Source organism: Festucalex cinctus, chromosome 1, assembly GCF_051991245.1.
Source record: "Festucalex cinctus isolate MCC-2025b chromosome 1, RoL_Fcin_1.0, whole genome shotgun sequence".
Classification (NCBI taxonomy): Eukaryota; Metazoa; Chordata; class Actinopteri; order Syngnathiformes; family Syngnathidae; genus Festucalex; species Festucalex cinctus.
Window position 1 is genome coordinate 8,514,927 of NC_135411.1, and position 21,675 is coordinate 8,536,601.

The 21,675-nt window shown below is 41.2% G+C and overlaps 15 non-coding genes across 15 annotated transcripts; 13 read left to right on the plus strand and 2 right to left on the minus strand.

Annotated features, from left to right (window-relative positions):
• Positions 1 to 719: 719 nt before the first annotated feature.
• On the plus strand, positions 720 to 910 carry LOC144008082 (U2 spliceosomal RNA). The gene has a single exon (XR_013280607.1). It is a non-coding gene; the product is annotated as a U2 spliceosomal RNA (small nuclear RNA).
• Positions 911 to 2,480: 1,570 nt separating this feature from the next.
• LOC144007957 (U1 spliceosomal RNA) lies at positions 2,481 to 2,644 on the plus strand. The gene has a single exon (XR_013280484.1). It is a non-coding gene; the product is annotated as a U1 spliceosomal RNA (small nuclear RNA).
• Positions 2,645 to 3,390: 746 nt separating this feature from the next.
• On the plus strand, positions 3,391 to 3,581 carry LOC144008056 (U2 spliceosomal RNA). Its single transcript, XR_013280594.1, has one exon. It is a non-coding gene; the product is annotated as a U2 spliceosomal RNA (small nuclear RNA).
• Positions 3,582 to 3,901: 320 nt separating this feature from the next.
• Positions 3,902 to 4,059, plus strand: LOC144007992 (U1 spliceosomal RNA). Its single transcript, XR_013280500.1, has one exon. It is a non-coding gene; the product is annotated as a U1 spliceosomal RNA (small nuclear RNA).
• Positions 4,060 to 4,930: 871 nt separating this feature from the next.
• Positions 4,931 to 5,121, plus strand: LOC144008044 (U2 spliceosomal RNA). Its single transcript, XR_013280559.1, has one exon. It is a non-coding gene; the product is annotated as a U2 spliceosomal RNA (small nuclear RNA).
• Positions 5,122 to 6,690: 1,569 nt separating this feature from the next.
• On the plus strand, positions 6,691 to 6,854 carry LOC144007960 (U1 spliceosomal RNA). Its single transcript, XR_013280486.1, has one exon. It is a non-coding gene; the product is annotated as a U1 spliceosomal RNA (small nuclear RNA).
• Positions 6,855 to 7,600: 746 nt separating this feature from the next.
• Positions 7,601 to 7,791, plus strand: LOC144007994 (U2 spliceosomal RNA). The gene has a single exon (XR_013280505.1). It is a non-coding gene; the product is annotated as a U2 spliceosomal RNA (small nuclear RNA).
• A 1,291-nt stretch (positions 7,792 to 9,082) lies between these two features.
• Positions 9,083 to 9,164, minus strand: trnas-gcu (transfer RNA serine (anticodon GCU)). Its single transcript has one exon. It is a non-coding gene; the product is annotated as a tRNA-Ser (tRNA).
• Positions 9,165 to 9,628: 464 nt separating this feature from the next.
• trnas-gcu (transfer RNA serine (anticodon GCU)) lies at positions 9,629 to 9,710 on the plus strand. Its single transcript has one exon. It is a non-coding gene; the product is annotated as a tRNA-Ser (tRNA).
• Positions 9,711 to 10,078: 368 nt separating this feature from the next.
• On the minus strand, positions 10,079 to 10,160 carry trnas-gcu (transfer RNA serine (anticodon GCU)). The gene has a single exon. It is a non-coding gene; the product is annotated as a tRNA-Ser (tRNA).
• Positions 10,161 to 13,118: 2,958 nt separating this feature from the next.
• On the plus strand, positions 13,119 to 13,309 carry LOC144008049 (U2 spliceosomal RNA). Its single transcript, XR_013280565.1, has one exon. It is a non-coding gene; the product is annotated as a U2 spliceosomal RNA (small nuclear RNA).
• Positions 13,310 to 14,481: 1,172 nt separating this feature from the next.
• LOC144007940 (U1 spliceosomal RNA) lies at positions 14,482 to 14,646 on the plus strand. Its single transcript, XR_013280467.1, has one exon. It is a non-coding gene; the product is annotated as a U1 spliceosomal RNA (small nuclear RNA).
• A 761-nt stretch (positions 14,647 to 15,407) lies between these two features.
• LOC144008064 (U2 spliceosomal RNA) lies at positions 15,408 to 15,598 on the plus strand. The gene has a single exon (XR_013280598.1). It is a non-coding gene; the product is annotated as a U2 spliceosomal RNA (small nuclear RNA).
• Positions 15,599 to 18,111: 2,513 nt separating this feature from the next.
• Positions 18,112 to 18,276, plus strand: LOC144007968 (U1 spliceosomal RNA). The gene has a single exon (XR_013280488.1). It is a non-coding gene; the product is annotated as a U1 spliceosomal RNA (small nuclear RNA).
• Positions 18,277 to 21,326: 3,050 nt separating this feature from the next.
• LOC144007946 (U1 spliceosomal RNA) lies at positions 21,327 to 21,491 on the plus strand. Its single transcript, XR_013280471.1, has one exon. It is a non-coding gene; the product is annotated as a U1 spliceosomal RNA (small nuclear RNA).
• The last annotated feature ends 184 nt before the right edge of the window (positions 21,492 to 21,675 follow it).

Here is a 21,675-nt window from a genome sequence, read left to right on the forward strand (position 1 = left end):
GACTGAACACCTTCATAAATCACAATGTTCCAAAACGTTCGATGCGCATGATGGTATTAAAGTCTGATGTCGTGATGGTGATAAATTGCAATGAAGTTGTGGAGTTGTGGTTTCCTATGACAAACAAATAAATGTAAACAATTACAATGAGGTCCAACGAGGCATCGCACTAAACAATATCAATTGTTTCAAGTAATAACAAAATATATCAATGGCACAAAGAATTTTACAATCTTATATGTACACTTAAATAAGGCAGAACACTATTGCTTGTGGTGCAGTCTGTTTACACGAAATATCCACAAGGGCGCGCCAAAGACCACATAAGAGACTACAAACTACAGCGTGGATAATGGCGGCCACGGTCAAATGTAAATAAAGGCAGAATTCGGGCGTTCTACATGGGTTAGCTCGACTTAGAATTGACAAATGGTACAGAGAACTATGAAGAACTAGTTATTATACTTACAGCGTCAATTACGCACAACAAGCGAGTTAACATGGAAGTCTGACTCTGGCTGCTCCTTCCGCGTACTGAACACTGGGATCAGAATGCGCATGTCAATTGGTGGAGGAATAATGTAACCGAGAAGTCTCTTAAAGGGCGCATTATTGTTTGACATTTCGGACACGTGACATTATAATTAGTCGATATGAGCAACCGTAACTTAAGGTTGTAGTCTCTGGAATTATCACCTGGCCCCTTTCACTGTGTTGGTATCGCTTCTCGGCCTTTTGGCTAAGATCAAGTGTAGTATCTGTTCTTATCAGTTTAATATCTGATACGTCCCCTATATATATACCATATATTAAATTGTTTTTTGGAACAGGGAGATGGAATAGGGGCTTGCTCTGTCCACTCCACGCATCAACCTGGTATTGCAGTATCTCCAGGAATGGTGCACCCCCTGACAAGGTGAAAGTAAAAACATTTAATCGGAAGTCCCTACTTTACAAGTATTAACTCCGTCGTTTTATTGTCTGTATATCAGTTGTCCCCATTTGTGCACGCGGCGCCCACTTCTATGGCCTTCCTGGGTGGAGTTTGCATGCTCTCCCCGTGCCTGCGTGGGTCTTCTCTGGGTACTCCGGTCTCCTTCCACATTCCAAAGACATGCATGGCAGGTTCATTGGGCGTTCCCAATTGTCCCAAGGTGTGATTGTGAGTGTGGATGGTTGTTCGTCCAGGGTGTTACCCCCCTACTGCCCAAAGCCAGCTGAGATAGGCTCCAGCACTCCCGTGACCCTTGTATGGAATACGCAGTCAAGAAAGTTATGTTTATTGTTTTGATATAGTCGGATAATCTGTCTGTTTTATTCCAATTTGAAACGAATGCCGTAATGTGTCGGTGCCGTTATGCATTATGGGAAGCAATTGACTGTCGACTCAAACTTAAAATAGTCAAATAGAAATTCATGTGTTAGTGAATTTGCATTCAGTCAGGGGCATCACTAGGTTTCATGGAAAGGGGGTGGAGCTTAGCCCCTAGGAGATGGACAGATATAAAAGGAATACAAGACTGTGTCAAAGTTAAAGTCATCATTAGACTTGAAATGTTATTTCTGTCAGTAAATATCTTCACTTTCTGTTCATTACTCTCAGTTTAAATGAGTCTTAAATGATGCACATTGACTGAGATGTTTCATCTTCCCAATATTAAATCCATATTGACTTTTGACTGTCAACGTCTGCTTCACAAATGATTTTTTTTACATTCATTTCTCCAGTAGGTGTCGCTCCACACTTGCTCTCGCTTCTCATCGCGCTGTTTCCTACATAGGTGGATGATTATGTCAATAAGCGAAGTGCGCATTAAATTTGCGCATGCGCCAGGGAATAAACGAGGCTACCAACTACCCTATCAATTTGAATGGCGGAGATTAGAGTGGTGACAATCTTTGCCTAACTGTACACTATTAAGCTTGCAAGTCAACTTCCCCGATATCAGTAAACCACATGCTATACATGTTAATAAAAAAACTGCAACTTTCCAGCCGTTGAAACGTTTCTTTCAGAGCCAATTCCATCGGATCCAATTTATTTTCAATGACCGTTTGGTAGTTTAGCCTACCCACAATGCACTACGCCGCTACCCATAATGCACCTTGAATTCGAGATGCACACTTCGCTTATTATGTTATTATCATCATCCACTGACGACATCCATAAGTGAATGATCTTTTAACTCCTACGTTAGCGTGAATTCAAGCATAAAGTTCCCTCCAAAAACCCGCTTCATCTGTCAGTCAGGAAAATCACATCATGCATTGCAGAGTAATTATTGGACAATATAACATGGGACTTTCTGCTAATTGTTACGACCAACAGACAGACAGTGATGAGGACTTACTTTATTCTTCAGAAACGTCCTTGTATTCCGATGCGTGTGTGTTGTGGTTCACAATTTCACGTGTTAGGAAACCGTCACTTCACATAGTGTGCGCGTGAATGACAATCGCGCTGGCGTCGTATCCAACTCATACTTACCTGGCAGGGGGAGATCCATGATCAAGAAGGTGGTTCCCCCAGGGTGAGGTTCAGCCATTGCACTCCGGTTGTGCTGACCCCTGCGAATTCCCCAAATGTGGGAATCTCGACTGCATAATTTGTGGTAGTGGGGGACTGCGTTCGCGCTATCCCCTGATAAACTTGTTTAAAAAAAAAACCGAAGCTAATTTTTGTGCTGGACTTCTGTCACTTGCAATGAGAGTGTTGATGGTATTGAAGTTTGATGCCGTGATGGTGATAAATTGCAATGGAGTTGTGGTTTCCTATAACAAACAAATAAATGTAAACAATTACAATGAGGTCCAATGAGGCATCGCACTAAACAATATCAATTGTTTCAAGTAATAACAAAATATATCAATGGCACAAAGAATTTTACAATCTTATATGTACACTTAAATAAGGCAGAACACTATTGCTTGTGGTGCAGTGTGTTTACACGAAATATCCAAAAGGGCGCGCCAAAGACCACATAAGAGACTACAAACGACAGCGTGGATAATGGCGGCCACGGTCAAATGTAAATAAAGGCAGAATTCGGGCGTTCTACATGGGTTAGGTCGACTTAGAATTGACAAATGGTACAGAGAACTATGAAGAACTAGTTATTATACTTACAGCGTCAATTACGCACAACAAGCGAGTTAACATGGAAGTCTGATACGGTCGTCTAACTCTGGCTGCTCCTTCCGCGTACTGAACACTGGGATCAGAATGCGCATATCAATTGGTGGAGGAATAATGTAATCGAGAAGTCTCTTAAAGGGCGCATTATTGTTTGACATTTCGGACACGTGACATTATAATTAGTCGATATGAGCAACCGTAACTTAAGGTTGTAGTCTCTGGAATTAAGACCTCGCCCCTTTCACTGTGTTGGTATCGCTTCTCGGCCTTTTGGCTAAGATCAAGTGTAGTATCTGTTCTTATCAGTTTAATATCTGATACGTCCCCTATCCGGGGACCATATATTAAATTGATTTTTGGAACAGGGAGATGGAATAGGGGCTTGCTCCGTCCACTCCACGCATCGACCTGGTATTGCAGAATCTTCAGGAATGGTGCACCCCCTGACAAGGTGGAAGTCGAAACATTTTGTTAAGAATTCTTAAAGTTTTTCTGTCTGCTTTGTTTGTGATTGTCTTATTTTGAAATTCATGCTTTTAATTTGAAAGCCCGCGCTCGATTTCCGCTTCCTGTTTTCCGTCCTCCCTGCGTCTTTCAGATCGCAGCGTGCAGTAGTAAATGACGACGTGAGCGTCCGTTCTGATTCGTTCCAATTCTAATTTGTGCTGATACATTCTTATTAGTGTTTAGTAAGAAAGTATGAGTGTAAATGTCATTTATGTGTTCGTTTTTTGGCGAATGTTTGCATTTTGTTATCAGTAGCTGATAGCTAACTGCTAATGTGTGGCTGTTAGTAACTTGCTAATATGAGTAATGTAGACCAATAGCACTCCGGTTGTGCTGACCCCTGCGAATTCCCCAAATGTGGGAATCTCGACTGCATAATTTGTGGTAGTGGGGGACTGCGTTCGCGCTATCCCCTGATTAACTTGTCTTTAAAAAAAATATAAAAATACGAAAGCTAAGCGGTTGTTTTTGTGCTCGACTCCTGGCACTTGCAATGAGAGTGAGTTCAGGTTATTACCGTCTATAGGGTCGAGGTGAACCACGTGCACAAAACATACAAGAAAAATCTGACTGAACACCTTCATAAATCACAATGTTCCAAAACGTTCGATGCGCATGATGGTATTAAAGTCTGATGTCGTGATGGTGATAAATTGCAATGAAGTTGTGGAGTTGTGGTTTCCTATGACAAACAAATAAATGTAAACAATTACAATGAGGTCCAACGAGGCATCGCACTAAACAATATCAATTGTTTCAAGTAATAACAAAATATATCAATGGCACAAAGAATTTTACAATCTTATATGTACACTTAAATAAGGCAGAACACTATTGCTTGTGGTGCAGTCTGTTTACACGAAATATCCACAAGGGCGCGCCAAAGACCACATAAGAGACTACAAACTACAGCGTGGATAATGGCGGCCACGGTCAAATGTAAATAAAGGCAGAATTCGGGCGTTCTACATGGGTTAGCTCGACTTAGAATTGACAAATGGTACAGAGAACTATGAAGAACTAGTTATTATACTTACAGCGTCAATTACGCACAACAAGCGAGTTAACATGGAAGTCTGACTCTGGCTGCTCCTTCCGCGTACTGAACACTGGGATCAGAATGCGCATGTCAATTGGTGGAGGAATAATGTAACCGAGAAGTCTCTTAAAGGGCGCATTATTGTTTGACATTTCGGACACGTGACATTATAATTAGTCGATATGAGCAACCGTAACTTAAGGTTGTAGTCTCTGGAATTATCACCTGGCCCCTTTCACTGTGTTGGTATCGCTTCTCGGCCTTTTGGCTAAGATCAAGTGTAGTATCTGTTCTTATCAGTTTAATATCTGATACGTCCCCTATCCGGGGACCATATATTAAATTGTTTTTTGGAACAGGGAGATGGAATAGGGGCTTGCTCTGTCCACTCCACGCATCAACCTGGTATTGCAGTATCTCCAGGAATGGTGCACCCCCTGACAAGGTGAAAGTAAAAACATTTAATCGGAAGTCCCTACTTTACAAGTATTAACTCCGTCGTTTTATTGTCTGTATATCAGTTGTCCCCATTTGTGCACGCGGCGCCACTTCTATGGCCTTCCTGGGTGGAGTTTGCATGCTCTCCCCGTGCCTGCGTGGGTCTTCTCTGGGTACTCCGGTCTCCTTCCACATTCCAAAGACATGCATGGCAGGTTCATTGGGCGTTCCCAATTGTCCCAAGGTGTGATTGTGAGTGTGGATGGTTGTTCGTCCAGGGTGTTACCCCCCTACTGCCCAAAGCCAGCTGAGATAGGCTCCAGCACTCCCGTGACCCTTGTATGGAATACGCAGTCAAGAAAGTTATGTTTATTGTTTTGATATAGTCGGATAATCTGTCTGTTTTATTCCAATTTGAAACGAATGCCGTAATGTGTCGGTGCCGTTATGCATTATGGGAAGCAATTGACTGTCGACTCAAACTTAAAATAGTCAAATAGAAATTCATGTGTTAGTGAATTTGCATTCAGTCAGGGGCATCACTAGGTTTCATGGAAAGGGGGTGGAGCTTAGCCCCTAGGAGATGGACAGATATAAAAGGAATACAAGACTGTGTCAAAGTTAAAGTCATCATTAGACTTGAAATGTTATTTCTGTCAGTAAATATCTTCACTTTCTGTTCATTACTCTCAGTTTAAATGAGTCTTAAATGATGCACATTGACTGAGATGTTTCATCTTCCCAATATTAAATCCATATTGACTTTTGACTGTCAACGTCTGCTTCACAAATGATTTTTTTTACATTCATTTCTCCAGTAGGTGTCGCTCCACACTTGCTCTCGCTTCTCATCGCGCTGTTTCCTACATAGGTGGATGATTATGTCAATAAGCGAAGTGCGCATTAAATTTGCGCATGCGCCAGGGAATAAACGAGGCTACCAACTACCCTATCAATTTGAATGGCGGAGATTAGAGTGGTGACAATCTTTGCCTAACTGTACACTATTAAGCTTGCAAGTCAACTTCCCCGATATCAGTAAACCACATGCTATACATGTTAATAAAAAAACTGCAACTTTCCAGCCGTTGAAACGTTTCTTTCAGAGCCAATTCCATCGGATCCAATTTATTTTCAATGACCGTTTGGTAGTTTAGCCTACCCACAATGCACTACGCCGCTACCCATAATGCACCTTGAATTCGAGATGCACACTTCGCTTATTATGTTATTATCATCATCCACTGACGACATCCATAAGTGAATGATCTTTTAACTCCTACGTTAGCGTGAATTCAAGCATAAAGTTCCCTCCAAAAACCCGCTTCATCTGTCAGTCAGGAAAATCACATCATGCATTGCAGAGTAATTATTGGACAATATAACATGGGACTTTCTGCTAATTGTTACGACCAACAGACAGACAGTGATGAGGACTTACTTTATTCTTCAGAAACGTCCTTGTATTCCGATGCGTGTGTGTTGTGGTTCACAATTTCACGTGTTAGGAAACCGTCACTTCACATAGTGTGCGCGTGAATGACAATCGCGCTGGCGTCGTATCCAACTCATACTTACCTGGCAGGGGGAGATCCATGATCAAGAAGGTGGTTCCCCCAGGGTGAGGTTCAGCCATTGCACTCCGGTTGTGCTGACCCCTGCGAATTCCCCAAATGTGGGAATCTCGACTGCATAATTTGTGGTAGTGGGGGACTGCGTTCGCGCTATCCCCTGATAAACTTGTTTAAAAAAAAAACCGAAGCTAATTTTTGTGCTGGACTTCTGTCACTTGCAATGAGAGTGTTGATGGTATTGAAGTTTGATGCCGTGATGGTGATAAATTGCAATGGAGTTGTGGTTTCCTATAACAAACAAATAAATGTAAACAATTACAATGAGGTCCAATGAGGCATCGCACTAAACAATATCAATTGTTTCAAGTAATAACAAAATATATCAATGGCACAAAGAATTTTACAATCTTATATGTACACTTAAATAAGGCAGAACACTATTGCTTGTGGTGCAGTGTGTTTACACGAAATATCCAAAAGGGCGCGCCAAAGACCACATAAGAGACTACAAACGACAGCGTGGATAATGGCGGCCACGGTCAAATGTAAATAAAGGCAGAATTCGGGCGTTCTACATGGGTTAGGTCGACTTAGAATTGACAAATGGTACAGAGAACTATGAAGAACTAGTTATTATACTTACAGCGTCAATTACGCACAACAAGCGAGTTAACATGGAAGTCTGATACGGTCGTCTAACTCTGGCTGCTCCTTCCGCGTACTGAACACTGGGATCAGAATGCGCATATCAATTGGTGGAGGAATAATGTAATCGAGAAGTCTCTTAAAGGGCGCATTATTGTTTGACATTTCGGACACGTGACATTATAATTAGTCGATATGAGCAACCGTAACTTAAGGTTGTAGTCTCTGGAATTAAGACCTCGCCCCTTTCACTGTGTTGGTATCGCTTCTCGGCCTTTTGGCTAAGATCAAGTGTAGTATCTGTTCTTATCAGTTTAATATCTGATACGTCCCCTATCTGGGGACCATATATTAAATTGATTTTTGGAACATGGAGATGGAATAGGGGCTTGCTCCGTCCACTCCACGCATCGACCTGGTATTGCAGTACTTCCAGGAACGGTGCACCCCCTGACGAGGTAAAAGTAAGACAATATTTATGGATTATTTATTACAATAAGGTCTTTATTCTAACTTCTTAGTATTAAGTACAACAATAAATCCTGTTCCCCATCACTTTATCTGCAATAATTGGTATCCCCATTACGTCATTTTTTCATAAGCGTAATAAATTCCTCGGGGGACGGGTTTTGATAAAACATGGCTTCAACACGGCAGCCCTTTTTTTCCGCATGTAACATGTGCGAAAAAATAAAAAAAAATAATAATAAGACGGCTAAAGGCCAAGTTCAAATTACCGGTTTGTAATGTTTTTTGTAATTTTTCAGAAAGCGTCATCTGCCCATCACTAGGTGGCAGTATCATTTTAGATGCACATTCAGCACAGTTTTTTTTTTAAAACATCCAACCACTGACCTGCATATATGACTGGATTGCCGATAACCCATACACGCCAGTGCAAGCCGTTGAAGTCACAGGGCGGCCATCTTGTTACTCCCACCTCGCGAGCAGATGAGACATATACAGCTCGTAGGCAGTTGGTATAAGGCCGGAGGCGGGTTTGTGCCGGGGTGGTCACTATTTTTGAACAAGTAAAAAAAAAATCAAGTGGAATGTATGCGCTGCTTTGAAGACCACCTTTTGTTTTATCGCTCAGTTCCTTAGACCCCAATATTACATTTGGCAGAGGCATCTTTTGTTGAATTACAGTTATCATTCTTTAACAAAAAAAACAAAACATACAAGTTTCCTTCGGTTCTAAACATCGTTAAGCATATAATTTATACATGTATTTAAGGCAAGTTGTAAAATGTCTGAAGTCCTCTTGTTTATGTTTAACAAATTTAAAACACCATTAATCATGCTGCTTCGACGAAGCACTGTCTCAAATGTTCTCCAATTTCGATACTGTAACTGTATAGGATCATATGCCGAGAAACGTTTCTTGGGAGGAGCAATATGGCGGCCTTGCGGCCTCAAAAGTCTTGACCAATCTGCGATTCGGTTACACTTACATTAAAATGTTGTTCATTCGCCCTCCTGGTCGATAGTTGGCGCTATTGATCTTCAACCGTGTGTTACGTGGCCTATCGGCTCTCTGTATTCACAATATAGGTGCTTGATTGGCTGCATAAGTACGTGACGGTGTGGCAGTGATTCATGGCTGAATGAAGCCAGTTCTTCTGTGCTGCAGAAATTCTGTCCGTTTTGGTGATTAGAAGAACTGGTGAAGAAAGGACAGTCCGTTGCGCTGTACTTCGTAAGCACCATCCACATCTTCTGAGTGTCGAAAATGCAAAGCAACAATGAGGATGGGATTCCAACCCATGCGTGTAGAACACAATGGATTAGCAGTCCATCACCTTAACCACTCGGTCACCTCATCTACTTGTCGTTTTTGCTGCTTCTCCATGACAGTAATTGTGCGCAGACATTTGACAAATCTTTGAAACGAATGGGGAAATTAAGGACGTGACATATGCCGTAACGCAGTCTGAACTTTTGTAGTTTTATTGTGTGGCAGTGTTCCCACCCTCCTCTAAGTTGCTTCGTGCAAGTAAAAATGATACAAACTCCATCACGCCATGATGAAGGTTCCATTAATCTAGCTGTAAGTCGATGTTTCAACAGCAGAGTTATGAAAATATGAATTGAAGGTTGAAAGCTTCATATGTGGGACATGATTGAAAGTGTTCTCAGTTTCCCAACAGTCGAAAATACCAATCTACAATGATGGGATTCGAACCGTAAAACACAACGGATTGGCAGTCCAGTCCATCACCTTAACCGCTGAGCGAAGCAGATGATTGTATTTTGCGCCAATTTACACTCAGCGGTCCAGCAGAAGCAGATGAGGTGACCGAGTGGTTAAGGTGATGGACTGCTAATCCATTGTGTTCTACACGCGTGGGTTCGAATCCCATCCTCATCGTTACTTTGCATTTTCGGCTTTGCCGCATCACACAAATGTCAAAGTAAAGTGCTTCAAGGTGATATTGACAAACAAACTTTTAAGCAGAACACCCATTATTTTTGCAGCAAAACAAGACCACAGTCATAGCAAGGAATTTAAATCATCCCGAATCATCTTGGGGCTCACTTACAGATTTTGATGCTGCCAACGGATTGCATCAAATCACAATATGACACGGAGCAACTGCTGGAAGATGGAGCCTCTTCCGTGGCTAGAAATTCTGCCTGTAAAGGCTACGAGAAGAACTGGTGACGAAGGACAGCTTGGTACCTCATATTCTTGAGCGCCATCCACATCCTCTGAGGAGCGTCTAAAACACCAAACGACGATGAGGATGGGATTCGAACCCATGCATGTAGAACACAATGGATTAGCAGTCCATCACCTTAACCACTCGGTCACCTCATCTTTTTCTCTCAGTAGTTAAGGTGATGAACTGGACTGCTATAATACATTGTGTTCTACGGTTTGAATCCCATCGTAGATTGGTATTTTCGACTGTTGGGAAACTGAGAACACTTTCAATCATGTCCCACATATGAAGCGTTCAACCTTCAATTCATATTTTCATAACTCTGCTGTTGAAACATCGACTTACAGCTAGATTAATGGAACCTTGGTCATGACGTGATGGAGTTTGTATCATTTTTACTTGCACGAAGCAACTTTGAGGATGGGAACACTGCCACACAGAAAAACTACAAAATTTCAGACTGTGAATGCTGCCTTTGCAAAGTATATTAGCAAATAACTTGAAATACCGCAACTATTATGAAGTCCCTAATTCAGGATTTTTTTTTTTCATTGTCATTTTGCACGCCAGATATAATTGCCAGTGCGGCAATTTTGGCCCACGGGCCAGATGTTGCTGACCCCTTCTAGCTCCAATCAATTTTAAGACCAAAGGACTCTCCTTGATGAGCTAAATGTGGATGAGGTGGCCGGCCACCTCATCTGTTTCTTTATCATCAAAGAGAGTCCATTGGGCTTAATATTGACACCCTCGACTGCAGGCTACGGGCCAACTGCCAATTTTATCTGACCTGCCAGATGACATTGATGAAAAAAATTGATAATTGGCTATCATCGTGGTCTTGTTTTTGCTGCAAAGTAATGAGCCATTCTGTATAAAATGTAATTTTGTTTGGCAATGTTACCTTGAAGCATGCACAGATTTGTGATACCCAGTCTATCGGGTGTTCCGTATTCACAATACAGGCATCCGATTGTCTGCATAACCATGCCACGATGTGACTCTGTGACATTCTTCTGTTCAGTTTTGTGAGATCAGGTGTAATCGTGAGAGGACTGTCACAATGGGAAGCGACGGGGGGAAAAAACATAAAAACAACTGAACTCTGAACACAAGAAATCCAAATCTATCGGATTACTACTACTAATTATGCAGGTAATATATACGAATATCAATTTTTGATTCAAAACATGAGTAAAGGAAAATCAGCTTAATATATATATATATATATATGTTTGTTTTTTTTAACAAGTTTCCTACTGTACTAAACATCCTTAAGCATATTATACTTGTAATTAAGGCAAGTTGTAAAATGTCGGAAGTCCTCTTGTTTATGTTTAATTCATTTAAAACACCATAAATCATGCTGTTTCTAACTTTCTACCAAGTACTGTCTCAGACCCGTCACCAGAGCCCAGGCTTAAGGGGGGCACATGAAATGCATGGGCGGGCCCAATTATTATGAATACCAAACTGACAGCATTAACTTGCTCAATATATTTGGATAAATTTATGTCGCACTGTCGTGCATCTATCCATTGAATGGTGCCCGCTGACAGTATTATCATATACCGCATTTACAGTACACACACATAAAGTAGACTGCAGTGGCGTCGTGAGTGCGTTGACGCTGCAGCCATATTGGATGAGGCAAAGTGAAGCTATTTGTAAAGATGCCCCCTTCTGTTTCTCCTTGGAGATGTATCATCAAGCCACAGCTCATTGGATTAATAAGGAATTATTATTACCTTTGATTATATTATCCCATTCAAAGTCAATCTGACTATTTTTGCCGATGTAATGGCAAATACAATTGCCACATCTAATAGGGCGGATGTGCTGACATATTGCTTCGAACGGGCCACCTGTTTGAACGGTGTCTGCAGCAGAATTAAAAAGAAAAAAAGGAAAGCAAAATCCTACCTCATTGTAGATGCCAAAACGATATGTGGGTCCCGTAGTTTTTTTGTTTTTTTTTCAAGTGACTCTTTAGTTGCCGACACGAAAGAAGTTTGTAGTATGTCCCTCCTCACTTGTCTTGTGCGCCAGCGTCCTCAGAAACATGCAGCTTCACTTGTACAAAATGTACATGACTCTTGCATTGAACGCAACATTGACATATTTGTCGCATATGCGTATAAGTCAGCGTAAGGCATACCTAGCATTATTTTCAGTAAGACTGTGATGGCTGTTACAGATAAGACAAATCAATCAAACAAAACCATACCACTATTTCTTCATATTGTGACATCTTGCAAGAATGCCGCCAGAAAACGTTACTTGTACAAATGGCCACCGTTGGCCGTAGCCGACGCCAAAAACAAGAACAATTCGGCGAGTGGCGAGCATTAGAAGCAATGAACTGAAGCAGCTAACACAAACGTAACATACCTCCGACACCGCGAGACCTGTGTTGCGTTTACTGACACTCGGATATAAGAGTACTAAACCGAATGAACGGAAAAATATAATAATAAAAGGAGAACCATTTTAGAGATCCATGCCTCAACTGGGCGGGCACAATCATCTTGGTGGGCGGGCACGGACCCCTATGGCCCGCCCATGGTGACGGGTGTGTAATAACTGTCTCAAATGTTCTCCACTTTCGATACTGTACATGTATAGGATCGTATGCCGAGAAACATTTCTTGGGAAGAGCAATATGGCGGCCTCGCGACCTCAAAAGTCTTGGCTTATCGGCTATCCAGTCATTTATATAGATCAGTGGGCAGGTCACGTGATTGTCTTTTCGAGAAAATGTTGATCAAACAGCTTTTTCGACTGCTAATTTTTTTCATAGTTTAAAAAAACAAAACAAAAACAAAAAAACGATTCCCTAAGCCCATCAAGTACAACATCAAGAGGTAAATTTATCGCAGCATTCTATTGGTCCCACGTGAACCACGTGACACAAAACATATACAAACACACGAAGATCTGAAAGCATTCGGTTGATGTGCAAGTTGAAAAATAACGTTTACGGAACTTCATTATTATCCGTGTATACTTGTTTGGCGTGTTGGCACGTGCCAATATGATGAAGCGACGTGTGCAACCGCAACTTAAAGTTGTAGTGTCTCGAATTAAGACCTTGCCCCTTTCAGTATGCTGGTATCGCTTCTCGGCCTTTTGGCTAAGATCAAGTGTAGTATCTGTTCTTATCAGTTTAATATCTGATACGTTCCCTATCCGGGGACCATATATTAAATTGATTTTTGGAACATGGAGATGGAATAGGGGCTTGCTCCGTCCATTCCACGCATCGACCTGGTATTGCAGTATCTCCAGGAATGGTGCACCCCCTGACAAGGTCAAAGTAAAAACTTGTTTGTTTAACCGAAAATATCTACTTCACGTCATTTTAGCGTCTGTATGTACGTTATTCACGCGGGGCCCACTTCTATGGCCTTCCCCGTGCCTGCGTGGGTCTTCTCCGGGTACTCCGGTCTCCTCCCACATTCCAAAGACATGCACGGCAGGTTAATTGGGCGCTCCCAATTGTCCCTAAGCGTGCTTGTGAGCAGTGTTGGGAATAACGAAGTTTAAATATAACGGCTTTAGAAACTGCGTTGCTTTTTCACTAACGGAGCAATCAAATTAATTACTGTTCCTATCGTTACAACGCCGTTAGCGTTACTGATAATGTAAAGTGCCGCATTACAAAAATGTGGTTTCAGGAAGCGCCGCGGTGTCAAGCTTTTGCCCAGCTGACAGACAGCTCCACATCAGTGGGGGAGGGGGAGGGGAAGTTATGTTTATTGTTTTGATGTAGTCGGGTAATTTGTCTGTTTTATTCCAATTCGAAACGTTGCATGTTTTACCGTGTGAATGGGCGCAGTTTAATGTTATGTTAATTATCAAATTGCTTGTGTATGACGACGCGTTGTAGCTGCCTGCCTTCAATTTATTTTCCTGTAAATATCTCCACTTTCTGTTCACTACTCTCAATTTAAATTAGTCTTAAATGATGCACATTGACTGAGATGTTTCATCTTCCCAATATTAAATCCATATTGAGTTTTATAAGATTTTTGAACTGTCAATGTCTGCTTCACAAATTGATTTTTTTTACACTCACGTCTCCAGTAGGTGTCGCTCCACACTGGCTCTCGCGACTCATCGCTTCCTACATAGGTGGATGATGATTATTATCATCATCCACTGACGACAACCATAAGTGAATGATCTTTTAACTCATACGTTAGCGTGAATTGAAGTATAAAGTTCCCTCCAAAAACCCGCTTCATCGCTCAGCCAGGAAAATCACATCATGCATTTTAGAGTAATTATTAGACAATATAACATGGGACTTTCTGCTGTTAGCTGGGCTAATTGTTACGACCAGCAGACAGTGATGAGGACTTACTTTATTCTTCAGAAACGTCCTTGTATGGTTCACAATTTCACGTGTTAGGAAACCGTCACTTCACATAGTGTGCGCGTGAATGACAATCGCGCTGGCGTCGTATCCAACTCATACTTACCTGGCAGGGGGAGATACCATGATCAAGAAGGTGGTTCCCCCAGGGTGAGGCTCAGCCATTGCACTCCGGTTGTGCTGACCCCTGCGAATTCCCCAAATGTGGGAATCTCGACTGCATAATTTGTGGTAGTGGGGGACTGCGTTCGCGCTATCCCCTGATAAACTTGTTTAAAAAAAAAAAACGAAGCTAATTTTTGTGCTGGACTTCTGTCACTTGCAATGAGAGTGTTGATGGTATTAAAGTTTGATGTCGTGATGGTGATAAATTGTAATGGAGTTGTGGTTTCCTATAACAAACAAATACATGTAAACAATTACAATGAGGTCCAATGAGGCATCGCACTAAACAATATCAATTGTTTCAAGTAATAACAAAATATATCAATGGCACAAAGAATTTTACAATCTTATATGTACACTTAAATAAGGCAGAACACTATTGCTTGTGGTGCAGTGTGTTTACACGAAATATCCACAAGGGCGCGCCAAAGACCACATAAGAGACTACAAACTACAGCGTGGATAATGGCGGCCACGGTCAAATGTAAATAAAGGCAGAATTCGGGCGTTCTACATGGGTTAGCTCGACTTAGAATTGACAAATGGTACAGAGAACTATGAAGAACTAGTTATTATACTTACAGCGTCAATTACGCACAACAAGCGAGTTAACATGGAAGTCTGATACGGTCGTCTAACTCTGGCTGCTCCTTCCGCGTACTGAACACTGGGATCAGAATGCGCATGTCAATTGGTGCGGGAAGAATGTAATCGAGAAGTCTCTTAAAGGCGCAGCGCGTTACGGTGGATAATTGTTTGACATTTCGGACACGTGACATTATAATTAGTCGATATGAGCAACCGTAACTTAAAGCTGTAGTCTCTGGAATTAAGACCTCGCCCCTTTCACTGTGTTGGTATCGCTTCTCGGCCTTTTGGCTAAGATCAAGTGTAGTATCTGTTCTTATCAGTTTAATATCTGATACGTCCCCTATTCGGGCACCATATGTTAAATTGATTTTTGGAACATGGAGATGGAATAGGGGCTTGCTCCGTCCACTCCACGCATCGACCTGGTATTGCAGTATCTCCAGGAATGGTGCACCCCCTGACAAGGTGAAAGTAAAAACATTTAATCAGAAGTACCTACTCCACCAAGTATTAGCTCCGTCGTTTTACTGTCTGTATATCAGTTGTCCTCATTTGTGCACATACAGTTGTCCTCATTTGTGCACGAGGCGCCCACTTCTATGGCCTTCCTGGGTGGGTGGAGTTTGCATGCTCTCCCCGTGCCTGCGTGGGTCTTCTCTGGGTACTCCAGTCTCCTTCCACATTCCAAAGACATGCATGGCAGGTTCATTGGGCGTTCCCAATTGTCCCAAGGTGTGCTTGTGAGTGTGGATGGTTGTTCGTCCAGGGTGTTACCCCCCTACTGCCCAAAGCCAGCTGAGATAGGCTCCAGCACTCCCGTGACCCTTGTATGGAATACGCAGTCAAGAAAGTTATGTTTATTGTTTTGATATTGTCGGATAATCTGTCTGTTTTATTCCAATTTGAAACGTTGCATGTTTTACCGTGCGAATGGGCGCAGTTTAATGTTATGTGAATTATTATCTCTTGAAATGCCGTAATGTGTCGGTGCCGCTATGCATTATGGGAAGCAATTGACTGTCGACTCAAACTTAAAATACTCAAATAGAAATTCATGTGTTAGTTAGTGAATTTGCATACACTCAGGGGCGTCACGAGGTTTCATGGTAAGGGGGGGTATACAGATGGACAGATATAAAAGGAATACAATACTGTGTAAAAGTTTCTGTCAGCATTTTAATATGGTTATATATATATATATATATATATATATATATATATATATATATATATATATAATTATGTAATTGTCTACAGTGTACATAAAACTGTATGCAAAAAAAAAGGTAACTGTGTTATCATAAAGTGAGTCATTTTCAATTTAGATACATTGAATTAATTATTCGGCAAATTACATGCATTTGGCTCAAACCACTGTTTGCTCCCAAATACTTCTGAAGTCACATCTTACATTTTGGTGCATTTGACTAGCTTGGTTGAAAGAAAATATTACTCAGTGACTTCTAAATCAATTTAATATTTGATGCTTTAAGTTTTTACCATGCCTATTGAGATCTTTCTAAGTTTTTAACCCCAAATTATTTTTTCTTACACTCCGAGTTTTATTTACTAACTTTAGTAATCTCTAAAATTCAAACTTTTATTTCCGTACTTTGCATGTGTCTTTAGTTCTTTTGAGAGTGTTTTTGCTTTAAAATATTGTACTAAAGCAGACCAAAATTGCTTGTGTATGACGACGCGTCCGGTTCGAGTCCAGGCTCGGACCTTCCTGGGTGGAGTTTGCATGTTCTCCCCGTGCCCGCGTGGGTCTTCTCCGGGTACTCCGGTCTCCTCCCACATTCCAAAGACATGCATGGCAGGTTAATTGAGCGCTCTGGATTGTCCCAAGGTGTGGATGGTTGTTCGTCTCTGTGTGCCCTGCGATTGGTTGGCAACCAGTCCAGGGTGTCCCCCGCCTACTGCCCAGAGCCAGCTGAGATAGGCGCCAGCACCCCCCCACCCCCCCGCGACCCTTGTGAGGAATAAGCGGTCAAGAAAATGGATGGATGGATGACGACGCGTTGGAGCTGCCTGCCTTCAATTTGTTTTCTTGTAAATATCTCCACTTTCTGTTTATTACTCTCAATTTAAACTAGTCTTAAATGATGCACATTGACTGAGATGTTTCATCTTCCTAATATTAAATCCATATTGACTTTTATAAGATTTTTAGACTGTCAATGTCTGCATCACAAAAATTTTATTTTATTTTTTTTACACTCACGTCTCCAGTAGGTGTCGTTGCACACTTGCTCTCGCTACTCATCGTTTCCTACATAGGTGGATGATTATGTCAATAAGCGAAGTGCGCATTAAATTTGCGCATGCGCCAGGGAATAAACGAGGCTACCAACTACCCTATCAATTTGAATGGCGGAGATTAGAGTGGTGACAATCTTTGCCTAACTGTACACTATTAAGCTTGCAAGTCAACTTCCCTGATGTCAGTAAACCACATGCTATGCATGTTAATAAAAAAAACTGCAACTTTCCAGCCGTTGAAACGTTTCTTTCAGAGCCAATTCCATCGGATCCAATTTATTTTCAATGACCGTTTGGTAGTTTAGCCTACCCACAATGCACCACGCCGCTACCCATAATGCACCTTGAATTCGAGATGCACACTTCGCTTATTATGTTATTATCATCATCCACTGACGACAACCACAAGTGAATGATCTTTTAACTCCTACGTTAGCGTGAATTGAAGTATAAAGTTCCCTCCAAAAACCCGCTTCATCGCCCAGCCAGGAAAATCACATCATGCATTGTAGAGTAATTATTAAACAATATAACATGGGACTTTCTGCTGTTAGCTGGGCTAATTGTTACGACCAGCAGACAGTGATGATGAGGACTTACTTTATTCTTCAGAAACGTCCTTGTATGGTTCACAATTTCACGTGTTAGGAAACCGTCACTTCACATAGTGTGCGCGTGAATGACGATCGCGCTGGCGTCGTATCCAACTCATACTTACCTGGCAGGGGGAGATACCATGATCAAGAAGGTGGTTCCCCCAGGGTGAGGCTCAGCCATTGCACTCCGGTTGTGCTGACCCCTGCGAATTCCCCAAATGTGGGAATCTCAACTGCATAATTTGTGGTAGTGGGGGACTGCGTTCGCGCTATCCCCTGATAAACTTGTTTAAAAAGAAAAAATACTAAAGCTAATTTTTGTGCTGGACTTCTGACACTTGCAATGAGAGTGAGTTCAGTTTATTACCGTCTATTGGGTCGAGGTGAACCACGTGCACAAAACATACAAGAACAATCTGACTAGTGATGGCAAAATGAAGGCCCGTAAAGCAGTGAAGCCCTGCAGTGAAATGCTTCACACACACGTCGGGGCTTCCAGATGATTCATTTCCTCGACTACGCCATCATGTGGAGACAAATGTATAACATGCTTGGTGCATGCAATAAAATGGTGGGGTGTAAATCATGCTCTAAATACAAAAGAATATATATTTGAAGGGTGTTTTAACATGAATTGTTCTGTGTTACTTTGTCTATGTTTGTGCTTATGCAACAAGTGAAAATGTGAAATGAGGTAAAATAAAGTGCTTATTCATTTTTATTTAAAAACAATATTTTTTCCAAAGTTTTTGGACTCAGGCGGTTTCTTTTTTTTGCAGAGAATTTCACCTGCTTTGGAAAAAAACTCTTTCACATGGTACTGATGAAGCAGGGGTGCATCGATATGAGATAGCAAGTTTGTATAGAATTGGACGCGTATATTTCTGTGATTCCCAGTACTGAAGGGGACTTTCAACTGTGAACAGAAAAATGTGAATTTGAACACCTTCATAAATCACAATGCTCCAAAACGTTCGATGCGCATGTTAAAAACAACGGTTGTGGAATATTATTGAAAGTGTGCTGGGTCTACACTCGTCTGGCCTAAATCTTCGGTTAGAAAGATTGCAGCGAATCCAGAGATGGGGTTGAGTGTCTTTAATCACCACAATGATGGCAGAACATGGATTTGTTGATTGTTGATGGCAGGCTAGCTATTTTGGTGCCCTAAGCATAAATGTTTTGTGGATAAAAACACTCCGTCCGCACACCCCATCACCCCTCCGCTGGTAGAAATGAACTGATCTGAGTATTTGTCAGTTTTGCTTTATTAAACAAAATAACTTGTAAGTAGGGCTGGGTTTGAAATATCGATATATCTCTATCATATCGATACACCTTTTCATATCCCAATATCGATACATAAATCCATGTATCAATATATCGACCCCCCCCCCCCCCCCCATTTTTGTCAATTTATTTACACAGCCTGTGCTGTGGTTGTAATTTATTAAAATTATTATTTATTGTTTTTATCAGGCCATGTTAAATGAAACATATTAATGGAACTGCAATGGATTAAATTCCTAATGTAAATATTCATATTCTTAATAATGCATTAAATTAGAGCAAGAAGTTTCTACTCTTTGCAGCATTGGTACTTTTGACTGTCTAAAATATGTGCTGCATGAATTCCTCAACTGAATCGAAAATCGTTGTGAATCATGAACTGAATCGGGCCCTTGTGAATCGAATTAAATCGATTCTGGAAATCTGAATAGATACCCAGCCCTACTTGTAAGTGTCAATATTGAAGTTTTAAAAATGTTCACAAAAATAAGTGATAAATAATAAGTCTTTCTAAAACTAACAATGACACCAAATACTCAAATAAATAAAGCTAAATGAATTAAAATAAAATTCAATGCCACTATTAACAAATAAACATCTAGAAATAAACAAAGTGCAAGCAAGTTAGTAGAGGCCCTACAGAGGCACATGTCTCCATTTCTGGGCTGCAAAATCGGCTATCAGGTCATCATATGACAGATTTTGTGCAATTTCCGCATTTATGTTAGGGTATGAAATGCTCCTTGAACATATTGAAGCATTGATCCTGTATTCAGAAATACAAGACAATATTCAGGGATTCTACAATGAAATATGGTTTTGAACCAACCATGGTACAAACATTTTCTAAATTGATTAGGATTATGGTATTGTGCAGGCCTATATTTAAAACACAGGTACATGAAAATTTTAATAATCTACCTTTTTAGAGAAGGACTGATAGGGCACTATGTAAAAATTCTGGACATAATGTTAAAACTATGAATATGAAATGAGGAAATCTACTTAGCCTTAAGATGATTATTATTATTATTTTCAAATGACACTTTCACCAGTACATGCCGCTCTTGGCCGTTCCATATGAAACAATATTGTCTCGTCACATTCCATTTAACATACCGTATAATGAACGTGCTGGTCACAACCATTCCACTGCGGCGGTTTGGAGTGTTTTTTTGTTTTTTTTTTGCTAACTGTGGTCATGTAAACGTAGCTACTACAAAATAAACAAATTGTCATTGTCATACCTGCAAGTGACACGCGAGCATCATCTCATTGTTTTTTCTTTTCCTGCTTGATGCCTTTTTGATGACATGTCCAGATATCCAAGAATAAACTTCTGCCAAATTTGCGATTGACGCATAAAGTGCACCACACCCCCCTCCCCCTTTCCCTAATCGGAACAAACTACTAGGGGAGGGGGGTGGGGGTGGGGGGGCAACCAACACCAATCTGTGTCACTTCCTCACGTAGTTATGCAGCCAATCAAGCACCTGTATTGTGAATACAGACACAAATTGGCAAGTTGGTTGCATAGTCACGTGACGATAACACACTGATTCCCTGCTTATCTTGCGCCCCGAAAGTCTGTCTGTAAAGGTTTGTAGAAGAACTGGTGACAAAAGAGTCAGGTACAGTGATACCTCGGCTCACGAACTTAATTGGTTCCCAGAGAGTGTGTGTAAGCCGAAAAGTTCTTCTTCCGAACATTTATTTCCCATAAGAAACCATTAACCATTAGTGAATGATCTTTTAACTCCTACGTTAGCGTGAATTCAAGCATAAAGTTCCCTCCAAAAACCCGCTTCATCTGTCAGTCAGGAAAATCACATCATGCATTGTAGAATAATTATTAAACAATATAACATGGGACTTTCTGCTGTTAGCTGGGCTAATTGTTACGACCAGCAGACAGTGATGAGGACTTACTTTATTCTTCAGAAACGTCCTTGTATGGTTCACAATTTCACGTGTTAGGAAACCGTCACTTCACATAGTGTGCGCGTGAATGACAATCGCGCTGGCGTCATATCCAACTCATACTTACCTGGCAGGGGGAGATACCATGATCAAGAAGGTGGTTCCCCCAGGGTGAGGCTCAGCCATTGCACTCCGGTTGTGCTGACCCCTGCGAATTCCCCAAATGTGGGAATCTCGACTGCATAATTTGTGGTAGTGGGGGACTGCGTTCGCGCTATCCCCTGATTAACTTGTTTAAAAAAAATAAAAAATAGGAAAGTAAGTGCTGTTGTTTTTGTGCTGGACTTTTGGCACTTGCACTGAGAGTGAACCACGTGCACAAAACATATAAGAACAATCTGATTGAACACCTTCATAAATCACAATGATGGCAGAACATGGATTTGTTGATGGTATTAAAGTCTGATG